Source organism: Lissotriton vulgaris, chromosome 3_1 (genome assembly GCF_964263255.1).
Source record: "Lissotriton vulgaris chromosome 3_1, aLisVul1.2, whole genome shotgun sequence".
Classification (NCBI taxonomy): Eukaryota; Metazoa; Chordata; class Amphibia; order Caudata; family Salamandridae; genus Lissotriton; species Lissotriton vulgaris.
The window spans coordinates 1,074,837,734-1,074,862,375 of NC_141689.1; positions in this window are offsets into that span (position 1 = coordinate 1,074,837,734).

The window sequence follows — 24,642 nt, forward strand, 5'->3', positions numbered from 1 at the left end:
GATGATTCCCAGGTTGCGTGCGTGGTCTGTGGGGGTTGGCGGGTTTCCGAGGGCGGTGGGCCACCAGGTGTCGCTCCAGGCGTCGGGGTTTGGGCCCATGATGAGTACTTCTGTTTTGTTGGTGTTTAGTTGAAGGCAGCTGTTTTTCATCCATTTGGCGACGGCTTCCATGCCTTCTCGAAAGTTGCGTCAGGCTGTGTTGGGCTCGTTGGATAGGGAGAGGATGAGCTGGGTGTCGTCTGCATATGACACGATGTTCAGTCCGTAGGTTCTGACGATGGGGGCAAGTGGAGCCATGTAGACGTTGAAGAGCATCGGGCTGAGGGAGGAGCCCTGGGGGACTCCGCAGGTGATCGGTGTGGGGTCCGAGAGGAAAGGGGGGAGTCTGACCCGCTGCGTCCTGCCGGAGAGGAAGGAGCAGATCCAGTCGAGGGCCTTGTCCTGGATTCCTGCATCGTAGAGTCTGCGTATTAGGGTGCGGTGGGAGACTGTGTCGAACGCCGCTGATAGGTCGAGGAGGAAGAGGGCTACTGTTTCTCCTTTGTCCAGTAAGGTGCGGATGTCCTCTGTTGCGGCGAGGAGGGCGGTTTCCGTACTGTGTTTTTTTCTGAAGCCGTATTGGGAGGAGTCGAGGATGTTGTGTTCTTCAATGAATGTGGCGAGTTGGCTGTTGATGGCTTTCTTGATGACTTTCGCTGGGAACGGGAGCAGGGAGATGGGTCTGTAGTTTTTGAGGTCGGTGGGGTCCGCTGAGGGTTTCTTTAGGAGGGGGTTGACCTTGGCGTGTTTCCAGTCGTCGGGGAACGAGGCGGTCGCCAGGGAGCGGTTGATGGTTTGGCGGAGCATGGGTGCGATGGTGTTGGCGGCTCTGTTGAAGATGTGGTGGGGGCAGGGGTCCGTGGGGGCCCCTGAGTGGATTGACTTGATTGTCTTCAGTGTGTCTTCGGTGGTGAGGGCTGTCCAGTCATCAATCGCTGGTTTCCGGGTGTCGGGGGTGGTTGGTGAGGGTTCAGTGTGTTGGTTGTCTTCGTCGAAGTTGTCGTAGATGCTCTTGATTTTGTGGTGGAAAAAGATGCTGAGTTTGTCGCAGAGGTCTTGTGAGGGAGGAATGTCGGTAGACTCGCTGGTGGGTTGGGCGAACTCCTTGATGATGCTGAAGAGTTCCTTGCTGTTGTGTGCGTGGGTGGAGATTCTGTCTTCAATCGCTTTTTTCCTCGTTTCTCTGATGAGTTGATGGTGGGCGTTGGTGGCGGCTCTGAAGTTGTTGTGGGCTTCTGTGGATTTGGTGTTTCTCCAGGCCTTTTCAAGGCGGCGGCATGTGCGCCTGGACTCTCGAAGTTCGGTGGTAAACCATCTGGCTTTCTTGGCACGGGTATTGTTTTTCTTGAGGGGGGCTATGGTGTTGGTGCTGTCCGAGATCCATCTATGCAGGGTTCGGGCTGCGGTGTTGGGGTCGTCGTTTTCCGCAATGGTGATGGGTGGAGTTGTTGAGTGAGGAGGTGAGCTGGTCATCGGTGATTTTGGTCCAGTTTCTTTGTCGAAGCAGGTGCTGATGTCTGTGGATGGTGGGTGTTCTGAAGGTGAAGTGGACGCAACGATGGTCGGTCCATGGGAGTTTGGTGGTGTGGCTGAAGGTGATGGAGTTTCCTGTAGTGAAGAGGGGATCGAGGGTGTGTCCTGCTGAGTGCGTGGGCTCGGTTACGATCTGGCGGAGTCCAATGTTGTGGAGGTTGTCCAGGAGGGATGTGGTGTTGGGGTCCAGTTGATTGTCGAGGTGGAAGTTGAGGTCTCCCAGCAGGGTGTAGTTGGTGGATGCGATGGCCTGCGGGGAGATAATGTCCGTGATGGAGTTGGCGAAGGGTCCGCGGGGTCCAGGGGGTCGGTAGATGAGGGTTCCTCGGAGGGCGGCGGTGGGGCTGGCCAGTATCTTGAAGTGAAGGTGTTCCATCAGTTCTGTGGACTCGTCAGGGAGTGTGCTCAGGCGGAGGCTGGATTTGTGGACGATGGCGATTCCTCCTCCTGGGTGGATGGGGCAGTCCTACCTGGAGATCTTGTATCCTTGGGGGATGGCGATGGCGATGTCCGGTCCAGAGGTGGTGTTGGTCCAGGATTCGGTGAAGAATGCTACGTCTGGGGTAGTGCTGTCGAGGAGGTCCCAGATTTGTTGCGTGTTTGTGGAGGGATCGGACGTTGAGGAGGATGCATTGCAGGGTCTTCGGTTCGGTTGTGTTCTTGTGGGCGGGTTGTGCTGGATCCGTGTTCTTGGTGGTGCTTCAGGTGTGCCGGCAGCGGTGACAGCTGAAGGGTCCATGGGTGGCGGCTGGGGTACACAGACAAAATATCGAGTTTTAAATATCGATATACAATAATATCTAAGTTTAAATATCGATGGGACAAAATATCGAAGGTAAGTAATATCGACAGTCTTAATATCGATATTAGTATGATATCAGTAATATCGAAGTTTTAAATATCGATGTCAATAATATCGAAATAGATAACTTTGATGTTACTATATCAATTTTTAAATAAATTTAGTGTATATTATATTGTATTTATTATGTTTTATTATTTATTTTTAATGTAATTTAATTAAATATTGTCTTTTACTACTGTAGCGGGTTGTGGGTTTATAGGGGAATAGGGTGGGAAGTAATTTAATTATGTTAAATTAATTATTAATTAGTAGGAATTATTAATTAATTAATTGAGAAATAATTTTTAATTAATTTTAATTAATTGATTAATTGATAAATATGTTCTGTAGCGGGTTATGGGTTTATAGGGGAATAGGGTGGGAAGTAATTTAATAATAATTAATATATGTTTGTACATATTTTAATTAATAATTAATTGGTAATTAATTTATGTTAATTAGTTAATTAATTAATATAATTTTGTACATATTTTTAAGTATTAATTAGTTGGTAATTAATTAATATTAATTAGTTAATTACATTAATTATAGTATTTTTTTTGTATATAATTTTTTGTTATTCCTAATTAATTAATTGGGAAAAATAATATTAATTATTATATTAAATTAATTACAGCTAATGTGCTAATATATTTACTTTATTGTTATTGTTAATTAATAATTAATTGGTAATTAAATAATATTAATTAATTTTGGGTAAAGGAGTATTTTTAGGGTTCAGGGTCAGTTTTCAGTTTTTGGGTAAAGGGGTATTTTTAGGGTTCATGGTCAGTTTTCAGTTCTTGGGTAAAGGGGTATTTTTAGGGTTCTGGGTCAGTTTTCAGTTTTTGGGTAAAGGGGTATTTTTAGGGTTCAGGGTCAGTTTTCAGTTTTTGGGTAAAGGGGTATGTTTAGGGTTCAGGGTCAGTTTTCAGTTCTTGGGTAAAGGGGTATTTTTAGGGTTCAGGGTCAGTTTTCAGTTTTTGGGTAAAGGGGTATTTTTAGGGTTCAGGGTCAGTTTTCAGTTTTTGGGTAAAGGGGTATTTTTAGGGACAAGGGTCAGTTTTCAGTTCATGGGTAAAGGGGTATTTTTAGGGTTCAGGGTCAGTTTTCAGTTTTTGGGTAAAGGGGTATTTTTAGGGTTCAGGGTCAGTTTTCAGTTTTTGGGTAAAGGGGTATTTTTAGGGTTCAGGGTCGGTTTTCAGTTTTTGGGTAAAGGGGTATTTTTAGTGTTCAGGGTCAGTTTTCAGTTTTTGGGTAAAGGGGTATTTTTAGGGTTCAGGGTCAGTTTTCAGTTCATGGGTAAAGGGGTATTTTTAGGGTTCAGGGTCAGTTTTCAGTTTTTGGGTAAAGGGGTATTTTTAGGGTTCAGGGTCAGTTTTCAGTTTTTAGGTAAAGGGGTATTTTTAGGGTTCAGGGTCAGTTTTGGGTTTTTTGGGTACAGGGATATTTTTAGGGTTCAGGGTCAGTTTTGGGTTTTTGGGGTACAGGTGTACAGGGTAAAAACAAAAAAATAATACATTAAATCAATTAAATAACATTAAAAAAAATAAAATTACATTAAATTATTAAGTGTTTTATTTATTTTAAATGTATATGTATTAGTTTTAATTTTGTTTTAATATTTTTATTTAATATTTGTAAAATTATATGTATTTTAAAATTATTTTTACATTATTATTAATACATTTAAAAAAACGATATTTTTAATTCCGATATTTTTGTACTACGATATTTTTTTTCTCGATATTTTTGTACTTACCTTTATGAAGATAGGATTCCAATATTTTTGATGTCGATATTTTTGTTCCGATATTTTTTTAGTTCGATACTCTGTCTGTCGATATTATGTCAGACATTCGGCGGCTGGTGATGCTAGCTTGCAGTTGTTGTTGCAGCCTGGTTTGAGTGCGTGGACTGCTGCTGGGTCGTAGCGTTGGCGGGGCGGAGGTCCAGGGTTCCTGGTGCTGGTTGCAGACGGGTCGCAGACGGGCGCAAACGTGCTTGCCTTTGACGCGCCTTCGGTGCACCAGCGGCGCGCCCGCAGCGCGCCCGCAGCCCGCGGCCGCTGCGCGGCCGCACAGTGGCCGCCATTAAGTAGAAACGAGTGAAGGAGCAGAAAGAATGCGCTTGCCCGAGGCCACGCAGTGGCCATCAAGAGGGCGGGCGCCTAGTCACGGAGGGCTGCCCCCGCCCTCTTTGTGGCCAGCCACCCCTCACCTGGGCAGGCATCGCCCAGTAGAGGTAGGTAGGTTGCTGACGCACGTCCGGGGCGGCTGGGAGGAGCCTCAGGGGGTTTATCACTCCCTTGCTCCATCTGGGAGGCCTCTTTGCCGCTCCGGACGTCGCGCGACAAGCTTTGGGACACTCTTTTGTCCGCGTCTTCCTGTCGCGTTGAGGAATTGCCGAGTTACTAGGACGTTGGGTCCCTGGTCGGTATCGTGCACGTGGTGAGTGGCGGGGCATCCCAGCCTCCTCCCGTCATCCCCCGTTCTTGGGGACATGAGGGGGAGTGGGCTGGTGTTTTGCGGTCTTTTTTTGGTGATATGTGGGCCGTTCGGAGGGCGGCGGTGGGGCTGGCCAGTATCTTGAAGTGAAGGTGTTCCATCAGTTCTGTGGACTCGTCAGGGAGTGTGCTCAGGCGGAGGCTGGATTTGTGGACGATGGCGATTCCTCCTCCTGGGTGGATGGGGCGGTCCTACCTGGAGATCTTGTATCCTTGGGGGATGGCGATGGCGATGTCCGGTCCCGAGGTGGTGTTGGTCCAGGATTCGGTGATGAATGCTACGTCTGGGGTAGTGCTGTCGAGGAGGTCCCAGATTTCTGTTGCGTGTTTGTGGAGGGATCGGACGTTGAGGAGGATGCATTGCAGGGTCTTCGGTTCGGTTGTGTTCTTGTGGGCGGGTTGTGCTGGAACCGTGTTCTTGGTGGTGCTTCAGGTGTGCCGGCAGCGGTGACAGCTGAAGGGTCCATGGGTGGCGGCTGGGGTACACAGACAAAATATCGAGTTTTAAATATCGATATACAATAATATCGAAGTTTAAATATCGATGGGACAAAATATCAAAGGTAAGTAATATCGACAGTCTTAATATCGATATTAGTATGATATCAGTAATATCGAAGTTTTAAATATCGATGTCAATAATATCGAAATAAATAACTTTGATGTTACTAATATCAATTTTTAAATAAATTTAGTGTATATTATATTGTATTTATTATGTTTTATTATTTATTTTTAATGTAATTTAATTAGATATTGTCTTTTACTACTGTGGCGGGTTGTGGGTTTATAGGGGAATAGGGTGGGAAGTAATTTAATTATGTTAAATTAATTATTAATTAGTAGGAATTATTAATGAATTAATTGAGAAATAATTTTTAATTAATTTTAATTAATTGATTAATTGATAAATATGTTCTGTAGCGGGTTATGGGTTTATAGGGGAATAGGGTGGGAAGTAATTTAATAATAATTAATTAATTAATATATGTTTGTACATATTTTAATTAATAATTAATTGGTAATTAATTTATGTTAATTAGTTAATTAATTAATATAATTTTGTACATATTTTTAAGTATTAATTAGTTGGTAATTAATTAATATTAATTAGTTAATTACATTAATTATAGTAATTTGTTTTGTATATAATTTTTTGTTATTCTTAATTAATTAATTGGGAAAAATAATATTAATTATTAAATTAAATTAATTACAGCTAATGTGCTAATATATTTACTTTATTGTTATTTTTAATTAATAATTAATTGGTAATTAAATAATATTAATTAATTTTGGGTAAAGGAGTATTTTTAGGGTTCAGGGTCAGTTTTCAGTTTTTGGGTAAAGGGGTATTTTTAGGGTTCAGGGTCAGTTTTCAGTTCTTGGGTAAAGGGGTATTTTTAGGGTTCTGGGTCAGTTTTCAGTTTTTGGGTAAAGGGGTATTTTTAGGGTTCAGGGTCAGTTTTCAGTTTTTGGGTAAAGGGGTATGTTTAGGGTTCAGGGTCAGTTTTCAGTTCTTGGGTAAAGGGGTATTTTTAGGGTTCAGGGTCAGTTTTCAGTTTTTGGGTAAAGGGGTATTTTTAGGGTTCAGGGTCAGTTTTCAGTTTTTGGGTAAAGGGGTATTTTTAGGGATAAGGGTCAGTTTTCAGTTCATGGGTAAAGGGGTATTTTTAGGGTTCAGGGTCAGTTTTCAGTTTTTGGGTAAAGGGGTATTTTTAGGGTTCAGGGTCAGTTTTCAGTTTTTGGGTAAAGGGGTATTTTTAGGGTTCAGGGTCGGTTTTCAGTTTTTTGGTAAAGGGGTATTTTTAGGGTTCAGGGTCAGTTTTCAGTTTTTGGGTAAAGGGGTATTTTTAGGGTTCAGGGTCAGTTTTCAGTTCATGGGTAAAGGGGTATTTTTAGGGTTCAGGGTCAGTTTTCAGTTTTTGGGTAAAGGGGTATTTTTAGGGTTCAGGGTCAGTTTTCAGTTTTTAGGTAAAGGGGTATTTTTAGGGTTCAGGGTCAGTTTTGGGTTTTTGGGGTACAGGGATATTTTTAGGGTTCAGGGTCAGTTTTGGGTTTTTGGGGTACAGGTGTACAGGGTAAAAACAAAAAAAAATACATTAAATCAATTAAATAACATTAAAAAAAATAAAATTACATTAAATTATTAAGTGTTTTATTTATTTTAAATGTATATGTATTAGTTTTAATTTTGTTTTAATATTTTTATTTAATATTTGTAAAATTATATGTATTTTAAAATTATTTTTACATTATTAATAATACATTTAAAAAAACGATATTTTTAATTCCGATATTTTTGTACTACGATATTTTTTTTCTCAATATTGTTGTACTTACCTTTATGAAGATAGGATTCCGATATTTTTGATGCCGATATTTTTGTTCCGATATTTTTGTAGTTCGATATTCTGTCTGTCGATATTATGTCAGACATTCGGCGGCTGGTGATGCTAGCTTGCAGTTGTTGTTGCAGCCTGGGTTGAGTGCGTGGACTGCTGCTGGGTCGTAGCGTTGGCGGGGCGGAGGTCCAGGGTTCCTGGTGCTGGTTGCAGACGGGTCGCAGACGGGTGCAAACGTGCTTGCCTTTGACGCGCCTTCGGTGCACCAGCGGCGCGCCCGCAGCCCGCGGCCGCTGCGCGGCCGCACAGTGGCCGCCATTAAGTAGAAACGAGTGAAGGAGCAGAAAGAATGCGCTTGCCCGAGGCCACGCAGTGGCCATCAAGAGGGTGGGCTCCTAGTCACGGAGGGCTGCCCCCGCCCTCTTTGTGGCCAGCCACCCCTCACCTGGGCAGGCATCGCCCAGTAGAGGTAGGTAGGTTGCTGACGCACGTCCGGGGCGGCTGGGAGTAGCTTCAGGGGGTTTATCACTCCCTTGCTCCATCTGGGAGGCCTCTTTGCCGCTCCGGACGTCGCGCGACAAGCTTTGGGACACTCTTTTGTCCGCGTCTTCCTGTCGCGTCGAGGAATTGCCGAGTTACTAGGACGTTGGGTCCCTGGTCGGTATCGTGCACGTGGTGAGTGGCGGGGCATCCCAGCCTCCTCCCATCGTCCCCCGTTCTTGGGGACATGAGGGGGAGTGGGCTGGTGTTTTGCGGTCTTTTTTTGGTGATATGTGGGCCGTTTGGCGCTGCATTTGTATTGGGGGCATTTGGGTGCCCGTCCGGTTCCTCGCATGCTTTGGAGTAATAGCGAGTGTTTTGGGCAGAGGGAACGGAACGGTTTTCAGGGGCACTGTGCCCTCGGCGGTTGCGGGGAGAACTCTGGCTCACGGGTTAGAGCGGCTGTCTCTGATACATTGAAGGGGCCTGGGTCCAGGGTTCGCGTCCCAGAGCGGCTGGGTTCATTCTCGCCTCGGCGACTATTTTTCAAGAACGGGCAGATTAATTGTCAAAATGGTATATACACTAGTTTAAAAATGGGCGGGTTTCAGCGTCCTTGCGTTTGATGTCGAGTAGATCTCTGGTGCACTTGGCTTTGGGGGTTAGCAAGGCAAGTGCTGGAGCTGTTTTACTGTTGAGTATGTGAGCCGGATCTGGCGTCGGGGAAAGTGAGAGAAGACAGCACACTGTGGGTACTACGTGACCTAGTGCCTGGCGAGATAGCATTTCAGGAAGATTTGTTGAGGCACTCGGCGGTTAGCGGGGTTACAGGGTAGGTTTACTGCGGATCAGTGAGCGTTGCTTTTCGTGCAGTATTGCCCGCCTTGCACACAGCTCACAAGAAACGGACCTCCGAGGGTATCCCCACGTGTCTTCCTTACGTGCATGTTTTTATAGGGTGATCTCGTTAGCTGTGCCCCAGCGTGGGGTTGTTTCACCTAGTGTGCGACTGTAAGGTTGTTGTGCAAGGATGGAATAGGAAGTTTTAATTTCAAGCTCGAGTCTCCATATCGAACACGGAGGTCGGACTCAGCACGTGAGCCTGTTGCTACAACTCTGAATTTGTATACTGTGTATGTGATTAGGAGGGCATTGACGCAGTCGCACGGGGGCCACATACAGAGGTGTTTTATTCTGTTCTACAAGTGTGGTGGCATTTGGAGCAGGAGGGATAGGCCTTTCCATGCGCAATGGTGTTGATGGGGCCTATATTTACAAAGGGTGTATATTAGCATTGGGCCTTGGTATCTCGACACGCAAGTGAGTGCCTTGTTCATGTTAAAGTATGGCATGGCATACTACCGTGCATGGATAAGCCTTATGTGTACAAATTTGTTATTGTGTGACTGATTTCATGGTACACCTGCTATTAGATATTTGTGCGTGAGGGTTCAGCCCATTACGCGCGTAAATGTGTGGTGGCGAGCGTAATTACAAGGAGAGCACGGTATTATTGGGTCATAGTACCTTGAGGCCCACTCGTGTCACTTCCAATTTTAACATGTTGCGTGGCATTTCCAGCGCGATGGGTAAGCCTTTCCCGTGCGCAGTTAAGTTAACCTATCGCAAAAGCGTTTCTATGCATCTCCAGCGCGTTGGGTAAGCCTATCCGTTCGCGATTTATGTATGGCGTTCGCAGTTAAAAAAGGGGGTATAGTATCTTTTGGGCCATAGGACCTCGAGCCCCAAATGAGTAACTGATTCCATTTGATCATGGCATTAGGTATTAGAGCGCGAGGGTTCGGCCGGGTGCGTACATACATTTGTGGCTTTTGACCTTATGTACAATTGGAGTATAGTTTCATTGGGCCATAGAACAGGGAGGCGCATTCGGGTGAGTTTTTACATTTGAATGCGTTGCAGTGTATTTTCAGCACAATGGGTAAGCATACCTCGCGCGCGATTGTGTTACGACGTTCCGTATTTACAATGAGGATATAGTATCATTGGGCAAAAAGTATCTTCAGGCCCAATCGAGTGCCTGGTGAATTAGAACATGTGCCATTGCTTTCTGCAATTTCGGTAAGTCTATTGCGCACGCAAATTTGTTGATCGAGTCCATATTCTTAAAGGGTATAGTTGCATTGGGCCATATTACCTCGAGGCCCAATTGAGTGACTCGTTCAACTGTTTATGGGTATTGTTTTGCAGTACGATGATTTAGCTATCTTTAGGCCCAGTCGAGTGCCTCGGGAATGTATCATGTGCCATTGCTTATTGCTTCGAGATCAGTAACTTTATATTACCTCGAGGCCCATTTTAGTGACTCTGTCTCCTTATCACTGGGCATTGCTTTTGCAGTGCGACGACTTAGCTATCTTTAGGCCCAGTCGATTGCCTTGTGTAATTTTAACATGTGCCATTGCTCATTGCTTCGAGATCAGTAAGTCTATTCTGTGCGCGGATTTGTTGCTTAAGTCCGTATTCTTAAAGGGTATAGTAGCATTAGGCCATATTACCTCGAGGCCCTATTGAGTTACTCATTCAACTTTCTACTGGGTATGGCTTTTGCAGTCAAGGACTTACCTATCTTTAGGCCCAGTCGTGTGCCTTGTGAATTCTAACATGTGCCATGGCTTAGTGGCTTCGAGATCGGTAAGTCCATTGCGGGCGCGAATTTGTTTCAGGAGTCCGTAGTCTTAAGGGGTATAGTAGCAGTGGGCCATTTTACCTCGAGGCCCTATTGAGTGCCTCGTTCTGCTTTGCACTGGGTATTGCTGTTGCAGTGCGATGACTTAGCCTAATCAGTGCGTAGTGCTGTTGATGGTTTCTGCAGTGACGAAAGTATATAGTGTCTTCGAATAATAGTATCTCGGGCACAATCGAGGGACTTTTCGTTCGAACATGTGGTGACGCTTATTCCGGCGAGAGAGGTAAGCCAGTACGGCTTCATCGTTGCTTTGTGTTCGTATCTTCAATTGGTGCATAGCATCATGGGGGCATCGTAGCTCTAGGCCCATTCGAGTGATTAATTCATTTTATACGTGGTCCTGCATAACTCAGCGAGTATGGTAAGCCGTACACGTGCGCTGGTCGTTTTTGCGCCCTTATGTAAATATGGTGCGGAGTATATTTAGGCCATAGCATCTCGAAGCAGGGGGCGTGCCATTGGTTGGGCAACTAGGCTCACGCGTTCAGGCCCTCGGGATGATACGTATTACGGGCATTCTGCGTCACTGATTGATCCCTTGCTATCTCATCAGGTCTGCGGTACACGATGCACTAGGCATCAAGACATGAGCGACCCCTTTTGTTACAAGTATACAATGATATGCACTTATGTGAAGGGAGGGGTGTACTGGCATATGATGCTGGCTCGCGGCCCAGATCTGAAGCAGCCACGAAAGGGGCCCGTGTTCTACCTCTTGGTCACAGGTGATATCCTGTCGGGTCCACTCAGCCTTTTATCTATTTGAGGCCTAAACAATGAGCCCTTGTAGCCGGGCTTTGCATTTCTTGGCGTTCGCCCCTCGTTTCATCTTTGACTCTAGGCCGGTCGGCACAGGCGTTGTGCCTGGCGTTTATTGCTGCCTATTTCTGTTGTTGGGTTCTCGGGTAGCGAGACATTGCCCATGAACCCCCCCCTCCCTATGTCAGGCAAGATGCGTTATTATTGCAGTATGCGATTATTTCGGTACTGTAGGAGGCAATTGATTCATTTCGGGAGGACTTGCAGCAACTCAGGAGCGCGTCTGGCCCCCACAATGTGTTCAAATAGGCGGCAGGGCGCGTCATATTACGTACAGTAATTGCACAGGGGGAGAAACTTTCAAGGGCACAGTTGGTATGCCGTCTTTTTAGAAAGAGTGGCGTGCGCATGTTACGAAGCGTAGCATGCTCGGCGCGAATATTGCTTGGTGTCAGAGCGCCGCAGAATAGAACCATGCTCAATTATTCAAGTATGGGTAATGCCTCCATCTTGCTGCGGGGCAGGAGCAGTAGCTTCGTCTGTTTCACTTGTTTAACATAGCGCAGCCTTTACCCATAGGTGTCAGAGCACATTACTGTGAGTCAGTTTCCCTTATTTTCGGGGGCCAATAATTCTATCTTAGTCAGACGTCGCAGTTGCTTAGGAAAGTACACCTGACCTGGATGTACCTCAGTGCGCGTGAGGCTAGCAACAAGCCGACACTGCATGATATACTCTGCAAGTACATATATCTGGGTGCCTGCGTATGAGTCGAGTTGATACTCAGTATATTTACGGGTTTGTGTACCTGTATTTAGGGCGCGGTACACCAGGCCTTCAGCTAGGGCACTGTATGAGGCCGCCAATGTGCAAGTGTGACTGGCTGCCCCCGTGCATGAGGTGTAATACATCAGGCAGGCAGCGAGCTAGAACTGTAGGAGGTGACTATGTGTACGTGTAACTGTGGGCCCATGTTAGAGATTTGTTTTATTCAGGCAAGCTGTTAGCCAACAATGCATGAGGTTATCAGTAGGTTCAGGTGTCCGAGTATCCAGTCATAGAACATATGCGACACCAGCCAAGCAAATGCTACTGCATAAGTGTGGACAGTATGTGCACACAACCGATTGATGGTGTATAGGGGATGTGGCGCGCAGCGTGCATGGGAATTGCGGGGGCGGGATTTTGATCTCTATCTCTTATCACCCAAGATCTAAACCCCGTTCTGGTCGACTGAATCTTTATTGCCTGTCATTGAGGAAAGAAAGTGCATCTCTTACCAGGTTAGTTCAATCAATAATGGGCTCGACTCTGAAAAACCACAGACTACTTCTAAGTTTTAGAGGTTTATTACAGAGTCAATGATAACTGCAAGTACAGACATCTCAAAATGAGATTCAAAAGATATACGGGTACCACTACATACATGTGCTCTCTAAAAGCCCTCAGGCGAGCAAAAAACACTACTAGGACTAGTTCCAAAATCAAAAGGGCTGCAAGCATTGACACGAATTGTGATCTCTCCGTCATTTACAGCAGGAAGGAAGGTTTCAGGTTAGGCTGTCCCTACCCTGCTCTGGATGGTATCCCTACTTAACAGAATCTCAACCTATCGAAGGTGTCAGCTGTGAATGACTTCCTAAGAAGATCACCCACTCTTAGTCTCTAGGTGAAAACCTATGATCTCCAGCCATGACCCCTCTCTGCCTACCCATCCGCTCTCTGAAGGGTCCTCAGGCATCTGCTCTAACTCCACCCAGGGGTGCTGTCCCTAATACAAAAACACAATAATCATTTGAGACGCCCCTCGAGAGACGCCCCTCACGTGGTGTCGATTCTGGCTTTTTCCATGATGATCTTCCTCTGGGCCTCGTGCTTCGCGTTGACCTTGCTTCTCAGGCTCTTCTCCGGCCCGATGATACCCCCTAAACATTCCTGAATCCTCCTCCATGTCTGTACCAGTCTACTCGAACAAAGCTCTATTCATCAAACTTTTAATCAAAACCCCCTCGCACCTGCAGACAGACATCCGCATCTAGGATCCCAATTCTCATAAACTTCTAACAGAAGTTTGCAACTTATTTCTCGACACAGCTCGTCCTGTACCAGTACGTGCAAATCAGAAACCTTTTGATCACTTCAGGCCTACAAAATTTTTCGCAGAGGTTTATTCTCTTCAAATTCTTTCGTAAATCAAAATAGCATGCTAATACTTTGTTCTATGATTATATAAAACACATCTATAGAATATAAACCTATCGAAAACAGAATTACTAAATAACATTAGTGCAATCCATGTTATGCAAATGAATACCTTTCCCAACCCTTTCAGCTCTGGCCATGAGGCCTATTCCGTTCTGTGCTTTGCAGCATGACGTTCTTCCATTAGCAGCTACATAACATGGATCAGGATTAATCACATCTAATAAGGTTGTACATTCTCCACACATTTCTGCATTAGTTCCACTTCTATATGAAATCTCTAGATTAAACACACAATTCTAAGAATAGGTGAATATATTTTCAGCACTTATAGTATTTCTATTATGGTTTGTGCATACTACTTCCACTTATGATGCACTCATACATTTTGTTCAGTTTGCGCTCTCTCAGTTCCCCCCTTTGATGACCTCTCGGGGTCATCACTAAGATTTAAACTGAACTAATTGCGATCGCCCCTCGCTTCTGCGTTTCTAGAGCCCTCAGGCTCCTGTACTGATTGTCCTGTATTGCAGCTAATCTCTGTAGCTGTTCTCTCCTGGATCTCTCCAACCTATTTGATCTGTACCATTGGTATGACCTCACCAATCCCCACAACATGATCACACAGATCACTATTATGATGATAGGTTTCAGCACATACCATACAAAGCTCCTCCCTAAGTTGGCGAACCAACCTCCAACTTCGCCCATTCCATGGCCCACCTTTTCCCAAACATTTACTTTAGTCAGGTCTTCGATCTCTTTGTGAATGTTAGTTATGTTCGTGATAACTTTCTCAAGAGGTTTTGAATTGTCTGGAATGTAAGTGCAACATTCCTGGACCTTCAAAGCCTTACAGACTCCGCCCTCTTTTGCTAGCAGGACGTCTAACGCAAAACGGTTCTGAAGCACCATGGCCCTTATCGATTGCATCTCTCCTTCCACCAGCATTAAGGATCTAGCAGTGCTGGCAGACAACCTGTCTACGACTGTTGCCAGTCTCCTAATTTTGACATCATTGAGGATCAGTCCTAAAAGAGGAAATGCAGCTCCAAAAACATCTCCAACTATTTCTGCATCTCCTAGGTCTCTTCTCCCTCTTGCTGAGGCCTTGCCCTCTATGATCTCTAAGTCTTGGGCATGGTATATTTTGGGGAAGACAATTGCCAAGTAACATGATCCATACCAGTTGTCAGGTAGTCTCACGTAGGCATTTCTTCCACATACAAAATATACATTTGGAATCACTTGCATTCCTTTCAAGAAATCCTTAGTGTAATATTCTAATCTAAAAGCATGTTCACAACTGACTTCCACTACGAATACATTTTCGTAGTACGTTTTGCTTCTGTGAAGGCATAACTTCCCTCTCTGTGTGCGATCCAAAGCTATTGGACCACTACTACCCTTCCTCTTGTGTGCCTTCTCTTCCTCGGTCCAATCTGTTTTCCACTGTCCTGATTTTTTCAAAATCTTTTGCCTTCTGTATCGATCATCCACTTGCCCTATAAACTTCTTCTCGACTTCTGACACTTTGCATGTCAGGTTATTTCTACGGGCATGTGAAGTATCTAAAGTATCCCAAGGAATGAAGAACTTTGCCAATCTGTCTTCACTCTTCCAATAGTCCCACTTATTCATTTGCTTATAATTTGGGACTTCTGGTAACACTGAGTCGTAGTTAGAGAAGTAATACTCAAAACTATCTCTTCCATAAAATATGCTAAGCAATAAGCTACATGTAATGCCATAAGTCAGCGGGAGGTGATGATATCTAATGCCTTCATCTACAGACGCTGGCAGTTGCATGCACACATAGCAATCCTTGACCTCCATGGCATCCACGTATTCATACAAAAGTTTGGCATAAGCATTTGACCTATAGTCGCCTTGGGACTCATCCATGTGTAACCTACGGGCTTCTGCTGCTAATAACGCTTTCTCCTGTATGGTTTCCCCCTTCTTACCAGCAACAGTGGGTTTTGGTGTCACTACAGATTTTTCGTCTGGTACCCTTGCCTCACTCTCATGTCCCATTACATATGATACAGTAACTACTAAGGCTATAAGAAGTATCACTCCTACTATTAGTGTGCCTATTATACATTTGGCTCTACGGTTCGGACTACCGGCCTCCATTTCTTCAGACAGTATGATTCTTTCTTTCTATTTCAACACAAAGTTCTTTTCTCTTTGTTCCTCTACAGTCTCTCTTGATCCTTCAGTCTTTAGAACCACACAATTGGAAGCTGGCAATCTCCTTTTGCAAAGTCTTTTGAGCTTTAACACAGACAGCCCTAGCCCTTCTCCGTCAACTTATAGGAAAGGTCCCTAAGTTTCTCTGCTTCCTAGGCGCTAGGTAATCTTCTTTTTCTCGTTTATTTACAAAGTCTTTAAGCATCTACAATGAGGCTTGGGCCTGCGGCTTGGATAGCATAGTTCAATAGCTCCAAACGAAGAATGTAGTCTTCATGACTTGTTATCGTCGTTCCAAAGTCGGGGAATTGCAATTCGGTGAAGAACATGTGCTTTAACTTGCTCAGGTAGGGAGGGTTGGGGACTTTGAACGTTAGTGACCCTTCTGTTTCGACTCCAGGCACCAACAGTTGTACTTCTACTGTGATGATGGGTTCAACCTCAATCACTAGCACCGCCCTTATTCTCCCTGTCGTTTGTTCCCAAGACATCTGTCGCCAGATATGTCCACTCAGGAGTGGCGTATCTTCTGCTAGGCACACGTACTCTTCTTGACCTTCTTAGATCTGGTGCTTCAGAGCCCTGAGCACCTTCTTCCGGGTCTGAGTCTTCAGATATTGGAGCAAGGGTTCTCTCTGGAGTTGACCTCAGACTTGAACTACTTCTTTGCGGCCAGCTGGCTTCTCCACGCCTTACCCTTCTGCTCCTTGTTCTTCTGCTTTGCTCTCGCTCTCTTTCAGCTTGGTCAGTGTCTGATTCGTACTCCCAGCTACTTCCTCCTTCTGTAGCGTCGTCCGTTTCGCTGTTGTACTGACCGTCCTCAGCCTGGTCAGACACGTTCCCAGCTTCTTCTGGCACCTCTACAGCTTGGCTGGCCCCCTCTATGGCTTCTCTGTCCGCAGCTGGACTTACATCCGAGAGAGGAGCTGTTTCTTCCAGAGGTGCTGGAACTCTCCGCGTATGAGACGCGTGGATCCAGTTGGGCAGGCCTCCCACTTTCACAGCGGTGTTCATGATCAGAATGATCTGGTAGGGCCCACGCCAACGGACATCTAGGCAGCTTCTTCTTACGTGCTTCTTGACAAGCACCCAATCACCAGGGCACAGGTCATGACACAAGTCCTGGCACGACGGGACCTCGGCAGCCTGCACCTGAAGGGACACAGAATGAATGGCATCAGACAGACCCTTACAATAGTCCAGGATCATATCATCGGTGATATTCAACAGTGCAGCAGTTGGTACTGATGGCAATCTCATTGCCCTCCCCATTAACACCTCGTGTGGTGATAGTCCCGTTCTTCTGTCTGGGGTACTACGGATGCTCATAAGGACCAATGGCAGAGCATCAGGCCAACTCAGAGACGTTGATGAACACATTTTGGCAATTCGGGATTTGATGGTGCTGTTTATCTGCTCTACAATTCCCGAAGCTTCTGGTCGGTAACTACAATACAATTTCTGGTCTATGTTCAGGGCCGCACAAATCATCTTCACAAGCTCGCTGTTGAAATGTGTTCCCCTATCTGATTCCAAAGAGGCCGGTACCCCGAAGCGCGGAATGAGTTCCCTAAGCAATAACTTGGCTACTGTGAGGGTGTCACACCTGCGTGTAGGGTATGCCTCGACCCATCTGGAAAATATGCAAACAACCACCAGGACATAACGAAGGCGGTTGCATCTTGGCATTTCGATGAAATCAATTTGCATTCTATTGAATGGACCTCCGGACCTCCCTATGTGACTCAATGCAACTGGGGTTCTTTTTCCTATGTTCAGCTGCTGACAGGTCACACAACGCTGGCACACTGCTTCTGCTGCTACTCTGAACTTAGGGTTGTACCAGGTTTGTCTGAATACTCTCAGCATAGCGTCTCTCCCTAGGTGTACTGGACCATGGATTTGTCTAGCCATTGGGCTCACCATCTCATTTGGTAACACTGCCCTTCCATCTGCTGAAACCCAGAAATGCGCCTCGCCTATCACACATCCTGCAGTTTCCCATGTTTGCTTTTCGCAATCGGGTGCATTTTCTTGCATGCATTTTAACTCGTCCCAAGTGTCTACAGTTTCCAATATCATAGCTAATTCAGTCCTGACATTTATTCCACCCACTTCCACCTCAGTGAAAGAGTACCCTTGTACTGCACAGTATCTTGCGACTTCGTCGGCATATCTATTGCCTTGTGACACGAAGTCCATGTTCCTTGTGTGGGCGGTACATTTTACAACGGCAATAGCTGCCGGACATTGCAAAGCTTCTAATAGTAGACGTACAAACTCTCCATTACGAATGGGTGAACCTGAAGAAGTCATGTAACCTCTTTGAGACCATAATTACCCGTAATCATGAACTACCCCGTAACCGTATTGGCTGTCGGTGTATATGGTGACTCGAATTTGGTTGCTTGCCAGGCAGGCACGCGTCAATGCAATAATTTCAGCTACCTGAGCGGAGTGTACTCCTTCCAGGCATGCGGCTTCCACGACTCCAGTAATTGTACAAACAGCGTAAGCTGCTCTCAACTGCCCAACTTCGTCTCTTACACATGAGCCATCGACAAAGAAAACTTCATCGGGGTCAGTCAGTGGCTCATCCACGATGTCGGGTCTCGGTTTGGTGCATAGTTCAGTCACATCAAGGCAATCATGATCTGTACATACATCATCATCAATGTCACCTGGGAGTGGCATCAAGGTAGCAGGGTTCAAAACAGAGCATCTCTTGAGGGTCACGTTCTCTGCAGCAAGGATGACTTGCTCATAGCGCGTGAGCCTGCTATTGGTCAGATGCTGTGTTTTGGTCCTGGTCATTAACAGTTCAACAGAATGTGGCACATATACCTCTAACTGGTGCCCCATAACTATATTTTCACAACGTTCGATGCTGACACCCGTTGCAACAACGGATTTGAGACATCCGGGCAACGCTGCGGCTACTGGGTCTAAGGTAGCCGAAAAGTAGGCGACTGGTCTACGGGCATTCCCATGGATTTGGACCAAGACAGACAAAGCACAACCCTCTCTTTCACAACAGTAAAGCAAGAATATTTTATCGTAATCTGGCATTCCCAGAGCAGGAGCACGACACAGGTCCTCTCTCAGCTGCAGGAACGCCATCAAACAGTCTTTGTCCCATGGTACCGGATCACTCACCTCTTTGTGCGTCAGTTTTTGCAAGGGTTTTGCTTTCAGTGAAAAGTTTGCTATCCACTGTCGGCAATAACCCACCATCCCTAGGAACATCCTGACCTCTCTCTGTGTTTTGGGCGCATTCATCTTCATGATCGCCTCTATTCTGTCTGGTGACACCTTCCGTTTCCCTTTTTCAATTCTGTGCCCCAAGTACTGTACTTCTGTCAGGCAGTACTGCAATTTGCCCGGGGACACCTTGTGCCCATTTGCAGCTAAGTGATTTAGCAAAGCAATGGAGTCCTCCCTGCAAGCTTCCTCAGTTTCTGACGCCACAAGTAGGTCGTCTATGTACTGGACCAGAACTGACTTCTGGGGCAGCACTAGACTTTCAAGATTTTTCTTCAGCAGCTGATTAAAGATCGATGGGCTCTCTGTATAGCCTTGTGGGATACGACACCATGTTAATACGCGACCTTCCAGCTTAAATGCGAAAAGAAAATGGCTCTCCTCGTCCAAAGGGATCGAAAAGAAAGCCTGGCAAAGGTCTATCACAGTGAACCATTCAGCTTGGAACGGTATCTGAAACAATATCACTGATGGATTCGGTACCACTGGGCAACATGAGACAACTATGTTATTAATTTTTCGAAGGTCCTGCACTATTCTGAATTTCCCATTTGGTTTCTGCAAACCCATAATCGGGGAGTTACACGGACTACCCACGATTTCTTTCAGTATTCCCTGCTTAATCATGGACTCTATCACGGGTTTTATACCTGCAATCGTTTCTGGAGTCAATTTATATTGGGGTGTTCTTGGAAACTCAGCATGCGGTTTCACTATGATTTTCACTGGGTCCACTCCCTTGACTAGTCCAATCTCTTCCCCAGTGAAATCCCACACTTCCGGTGCCACGGTCTCTCTTAGATCCCATGGGAGCTCATCCACTGTCAAAGTGGGATACAGCTCCACACATATTCTCGAGTTTGCGACTTTGAAGTCAGCGTCATCATCATTAGTCAATACCTCCACTCCCTGCGGGGTGCAGTATATTGTACAATTTAACTTGCACAAAAGGTCTCTTCCCAATAGACATACAGGACTAGAATCGCAAACCACAAACTGATGCTCATCGCTGTATTTCCCTATTTTCACTTGCACGGGTTCTGTCAATGGGCTGGTTATTCTCCTGTTTGCGACCCCCACCACTTGAATTGTCTCCCCTGACATCGGCAGGCCTGGAACTGCAGCTGATCTTATCGTGGATCGAGTGGCTCCTGTGTCTACTAGGAACGTCGTGGGACACCCTGCCACTTCGGCCTCAATGTAGGGTCCCCTTTGATCCACATCTAAGGCTGCCCCGAGGGTACAGTCTTCTCTCTCCACTCTCTGTCCTGTTAGGGGATCAACATAGTAACACTCCTCTCCTCCTACAAAAAGAGGCATCTGTCTATAGGTTTTTCCAGTTGTCCCTATTCTGGGTGGTTGAGGGAACTGGGCTCGTGGAGCTGGGGTCCCCCCTTTGACCACCCTTCCTTGGTATGGCGTTACCCCTCTTCCTGGAGTGCTTTTAACCTCTTCCTCCTCCACCTCTTGTTCTCCGATTTCCACGTTGTAGGGACACTCGCGTTTCCAATGCCCCACCTCGTTACACTGGTGGCACCGGGTCGTCTTTTTCAATGCTGCTATGTCTACCCTAGGTCTAAAGTTGGAGTTCTCCTTGTTGCCCTTATTCTGGTTATTCTGTTTCCTGCCCCCGGTCCCTGTTCCCTGTTGCTGTTGCTGTTGTCCACCCTTACCGGCTGACTGCATCTGCACCACCATCAGTTTTTCTTTTAGCTTCTTTGCCTTTGAGTCTATCTCATCACAGCAGTACCTAGCATATCTCAGAATTTCATCCAAAGGTTTATTTTGCCAACAAATCAAGTGTTGCTGAATCATTAAACTAATATCCGGTCTTAAGCCCAAAACAAATTTAGACACAAACTGCCCTATGTCTTTAGGATCCATTACATCCAACCCGCTATACTGTTTAAACGCCTTCAGCAATCTCTCATAATATTCATGAACTGTCTCTTTGGGTTCCTGTCTAGTTCGATCTATTTTGACCCAATCTATGTCCTGCATTGGCACCTTTTCTTTCAGCCAAGTCATCACTCTCTCATATTTTGCCATTACTGTCTCGGACGGTCCATTAGTCCGTGCATCTCTCTCTGGTTCTGATGTGGGCCACTCAGCACTAACCTTACATGCTGTCCACAAGTCTCCTGGTACCACAATGTCAAACAGAGTGTTCAGGTCTATCCATAGTACTTTGGATATTTTTACAAACCTCTCCACCTGCTTGTACCATTCTACTGGATTCTCCCTCAATTTAGGGAAGGAGTTGGTAAAGGCTGCTAAGTCCCCCCTACTCCATGGCACATGTACATAGTTCCCGTTTGCAACCTCACGCAAAGGGTATGCCTCTATTCTCTGCAGTCCTCCCTCTGGGGACATCCCAAGCATGCATCTCCTAACGGTCCCCTTCTTGGACCACCTTTCTTCCCATTTATCCAGCGCCCTCCATGTCCTTATTCCAGTGATCAGTTCCCTGATGTGTGTTTTCAATCCTATTGTTCTTCTCTCATCTAGTTCCTGGTCTGAATAATGTAGCCTATGGTTACCCTGTAATGCTTTGGTCCTCGACAGGTCTACCATATATTTTCCCGACAGTTCGACTAATTCCTCATGTGCTGCCCTCGCCTTTCAAGTGATGTCCTTTGCCATGAACAGTATTTCATCCTGCTCGTAAATGTCCATCCTCTCTAGAGGCAAGGTACCATCTACCATGTCATCCAGATCTGATTTTAAGCTGGCGACATCAAGTCTCTTGGCTTTTATCTCGGCTCGCAGTATGTCTTTCTTAGGGTGTTCACTGGTCTCTCTCCCGTCCCAGCTCCGAGTCCTACGCTTAGGCTCAGGGGAGTTAAGGAGAGTCCTCCCTTGTTCCCATCTCTCTAAGTCCCATGCTCGACCATCCTGCCTTGGAAGGTGATGAAACACGGGCCTGTTTCCCCCAATCTCATTTTGTCCATTCTCTCTGTCCTCCCTCGCTCCATGGTAGGATTCCCTGCTGCTCTCCCTCCTGTCGCTATTCTCTCGTTGTCTAGTGTCACTCAGTATTCGGTAAGTTCCCTCTCTGCTCCCCATCTCCCCAGAACTGCGTTCTTGTCCGTAATCACAGGGGTTATGGCGAGACCTCTTGCAACTCTCGTTCTGTCCACTATTGCCAGACGCATAGTGGGTGCACTTAAAACTGTTTCTGTACTCTTGCGTTCTCCTATCCCCTTCGCTGTGAATTGGGCGGGACACCCCCCACACTCAGGGCTCCTGTTTTCCAGGTCTGCTCTACCTCCACTCCTGGTATGGCGAGTGTCTCCGCTGCCGTCCTGACCCTTCCCATCCCACTCCGGACTGCTTTCATCAGCCCCGCAGTGAGTCCGGGTCCTGCTATCCTGGCTTTCCCTTCCAGCTTCCGCTGCTATGATGCTCTTGTGAGCCTCCACTGCCTCATCCCATTTCTTCATGTACTCGCTTAACTCCTGGAAGGATTTCCGTCCTGATCCCCTCAGATCCATCGGCCATCTAGGGCCTCCCGGATCTCCTGTTGGATCTACTGCTGTATGTACTGGGGTGCTCCAATCTCTTGGTCTTGGCAGCTGACTTGGGGAATTGATTGTATCATTCCTCCTTGCCATTTCTGCTCTCTCTCTGTCCATCCGTACCTGTTCCTCCCCTCGGGCTCTCTCTGGGTCATAAATCGATACTATAGGGCCTATAGTAACAGGTACTTGCAGGGCATCTGGAAGTGCGTAGGAGGTGGCACGCTCCGTTTCTGGCGCCCTTTGTACCACAAACCTTCCGACTACCTGCTGCACAGGACTAGGTTGAGACAATTCTTTGCTTGCAGTGGGATCCCAATCTGTAATGGGAAGCGGTCCATACTCCCCTATGCCAGGCCCCCCTTCTCTGCTGGGCTCAACATTTCCTGTCTCTTTGTTGTACGGGGGTGGCCTATCTGTCAGTAACCTATTTATCAGGCTGTCCTCTGTCTCGCTCTCCTCATCTTCTTCTAATGGGCTTTTGTTTCCTGCCACCTCTATTACTGGGTACAGTTTGTTTACTTCAAGGTTATGCACTCTCCATCTTTTAGCATCCGCATCCCATTTGGCATCCTGCACTGCTCTTACTGATCGTTTCACCCTTTCTTGACGCCTATGCTGGTTCCTATCGTGCGCCGCCCTAATCCATGCATTGAGAGCTTCAAACTGGGTCGGTCTAGGCATGGGTCTCATTGAGGTCATAACTGCTTTTAATCGGTGTAGCACCTCTAATCTGAACGTCCCGTACTTTGGAAACGTCAGTTCCTCATTTCCTTCTGTAATCTTACTCCACTCTGAAATCCACAATATAGTGTGCAACCCAACATTTGTCCCTATATAATTAGCCGGCGTACCCTCCGGCGGGGCTTCTTCCCCATCAAAAGATCTCTGCCTCTCTCTCTTAAACGCCGCTCTTAACCATTTAAAACATTTCATGATTAAACGTACAATTTCCAGCCTCGCTATTCTGTTTACTTCCTGATGACGATCCGCCAGTCCCAGCGCGGCTTTGCTAGCTGGCCTATCACAGCGCGGTCTCACTCCGGCCGGCCAAACCCAGCGCGGCACTTTCTGACGTCACTCATCTCCCCTTCGCAGCAGCTCCCCTCCTTTCTCAGCTCGTCTCCCGGTCACGCATGCGTCCCATTCATACACCGAAAAATGACTACTTCCGACCAAGCGGTCACTTCTCTCGACTGTACGTCCACAGTCTATCTGTAATTGTCACCACAACTGACGAAATGTCTATCGTCTCTCTGATAGGTTGCTTGCACACACAGTAATTTCCGCCCAGCGTCCGTTACTCACGCACTCACTCTTACGTTCCCCCTATCTCGGTCCTGCGGGCGATCAATGGTACCTCATGACCCCCTTCACACTGGTTGACAATTACTCTGGATGTTCGATACACCCGAACCACTTAAGCTCTCTTTGAACTTAAGATTTGCACCGGTTGCGCGCGCTCACAACCTGTTCCACAGTCACTCTACAGGCATTCAACTCCGCCAGACATTACAACATAGATACAACACAAAAACACCGCAATCTAACACGCATGACCCTTTATACTCACTCTCGACCGATACTGCTGCTTTTCTGTCTCACGTCATCCGGGCCCTCTTCGGCGGGCGGTTCTTCCGATCATCGATCTCTAGGGGCCTTGGGGTAATCTAACCTGGCCTAGATCACCTTCCTCAAGAAGGCAACCATCCTCTATAGCTACCAACTGCGGGGGCGGGATTTTGATCTCTATCTTATCACCCTAGATCTAAACCCCGTTCTGGTCGACTGAATCTTTATTGCCTGTCATTGAGGAAAGAAAGTGCATCTCTTACCAGGTTAGTTCAATCAATAATGGGCTAGACTCTGAAAAACCACAGACTACTTCTAAGTTTTAGAGGTTTATTACAGAGTCAATGATAACTGCAAGTACAGACATCTCAAAATGAGATTCAAAAGATATACGGGTACCACTACATACATGTGCTCTCTAAAAGCCCTCAGGCGAGCAAAGAACACTACTAGGACTAGTTCCAAAATCAAAAGGGCTGCAAGCATTGACACGAATTGTGATCTCTCCGTCATTTACAGCAGGAAGGAAGGTTTCAGGTTAGGCTGTCCCCACCCTGCTCTGGATGGTATCCCTACTTAACAGAATCTCAACCTATCGAAGGTGTCAGCTGTGAATGACTTCCTAAGAAGATCACCCACTCTTAGTCTCTAGGTGAAAACCTATGATCTCCAGCCAT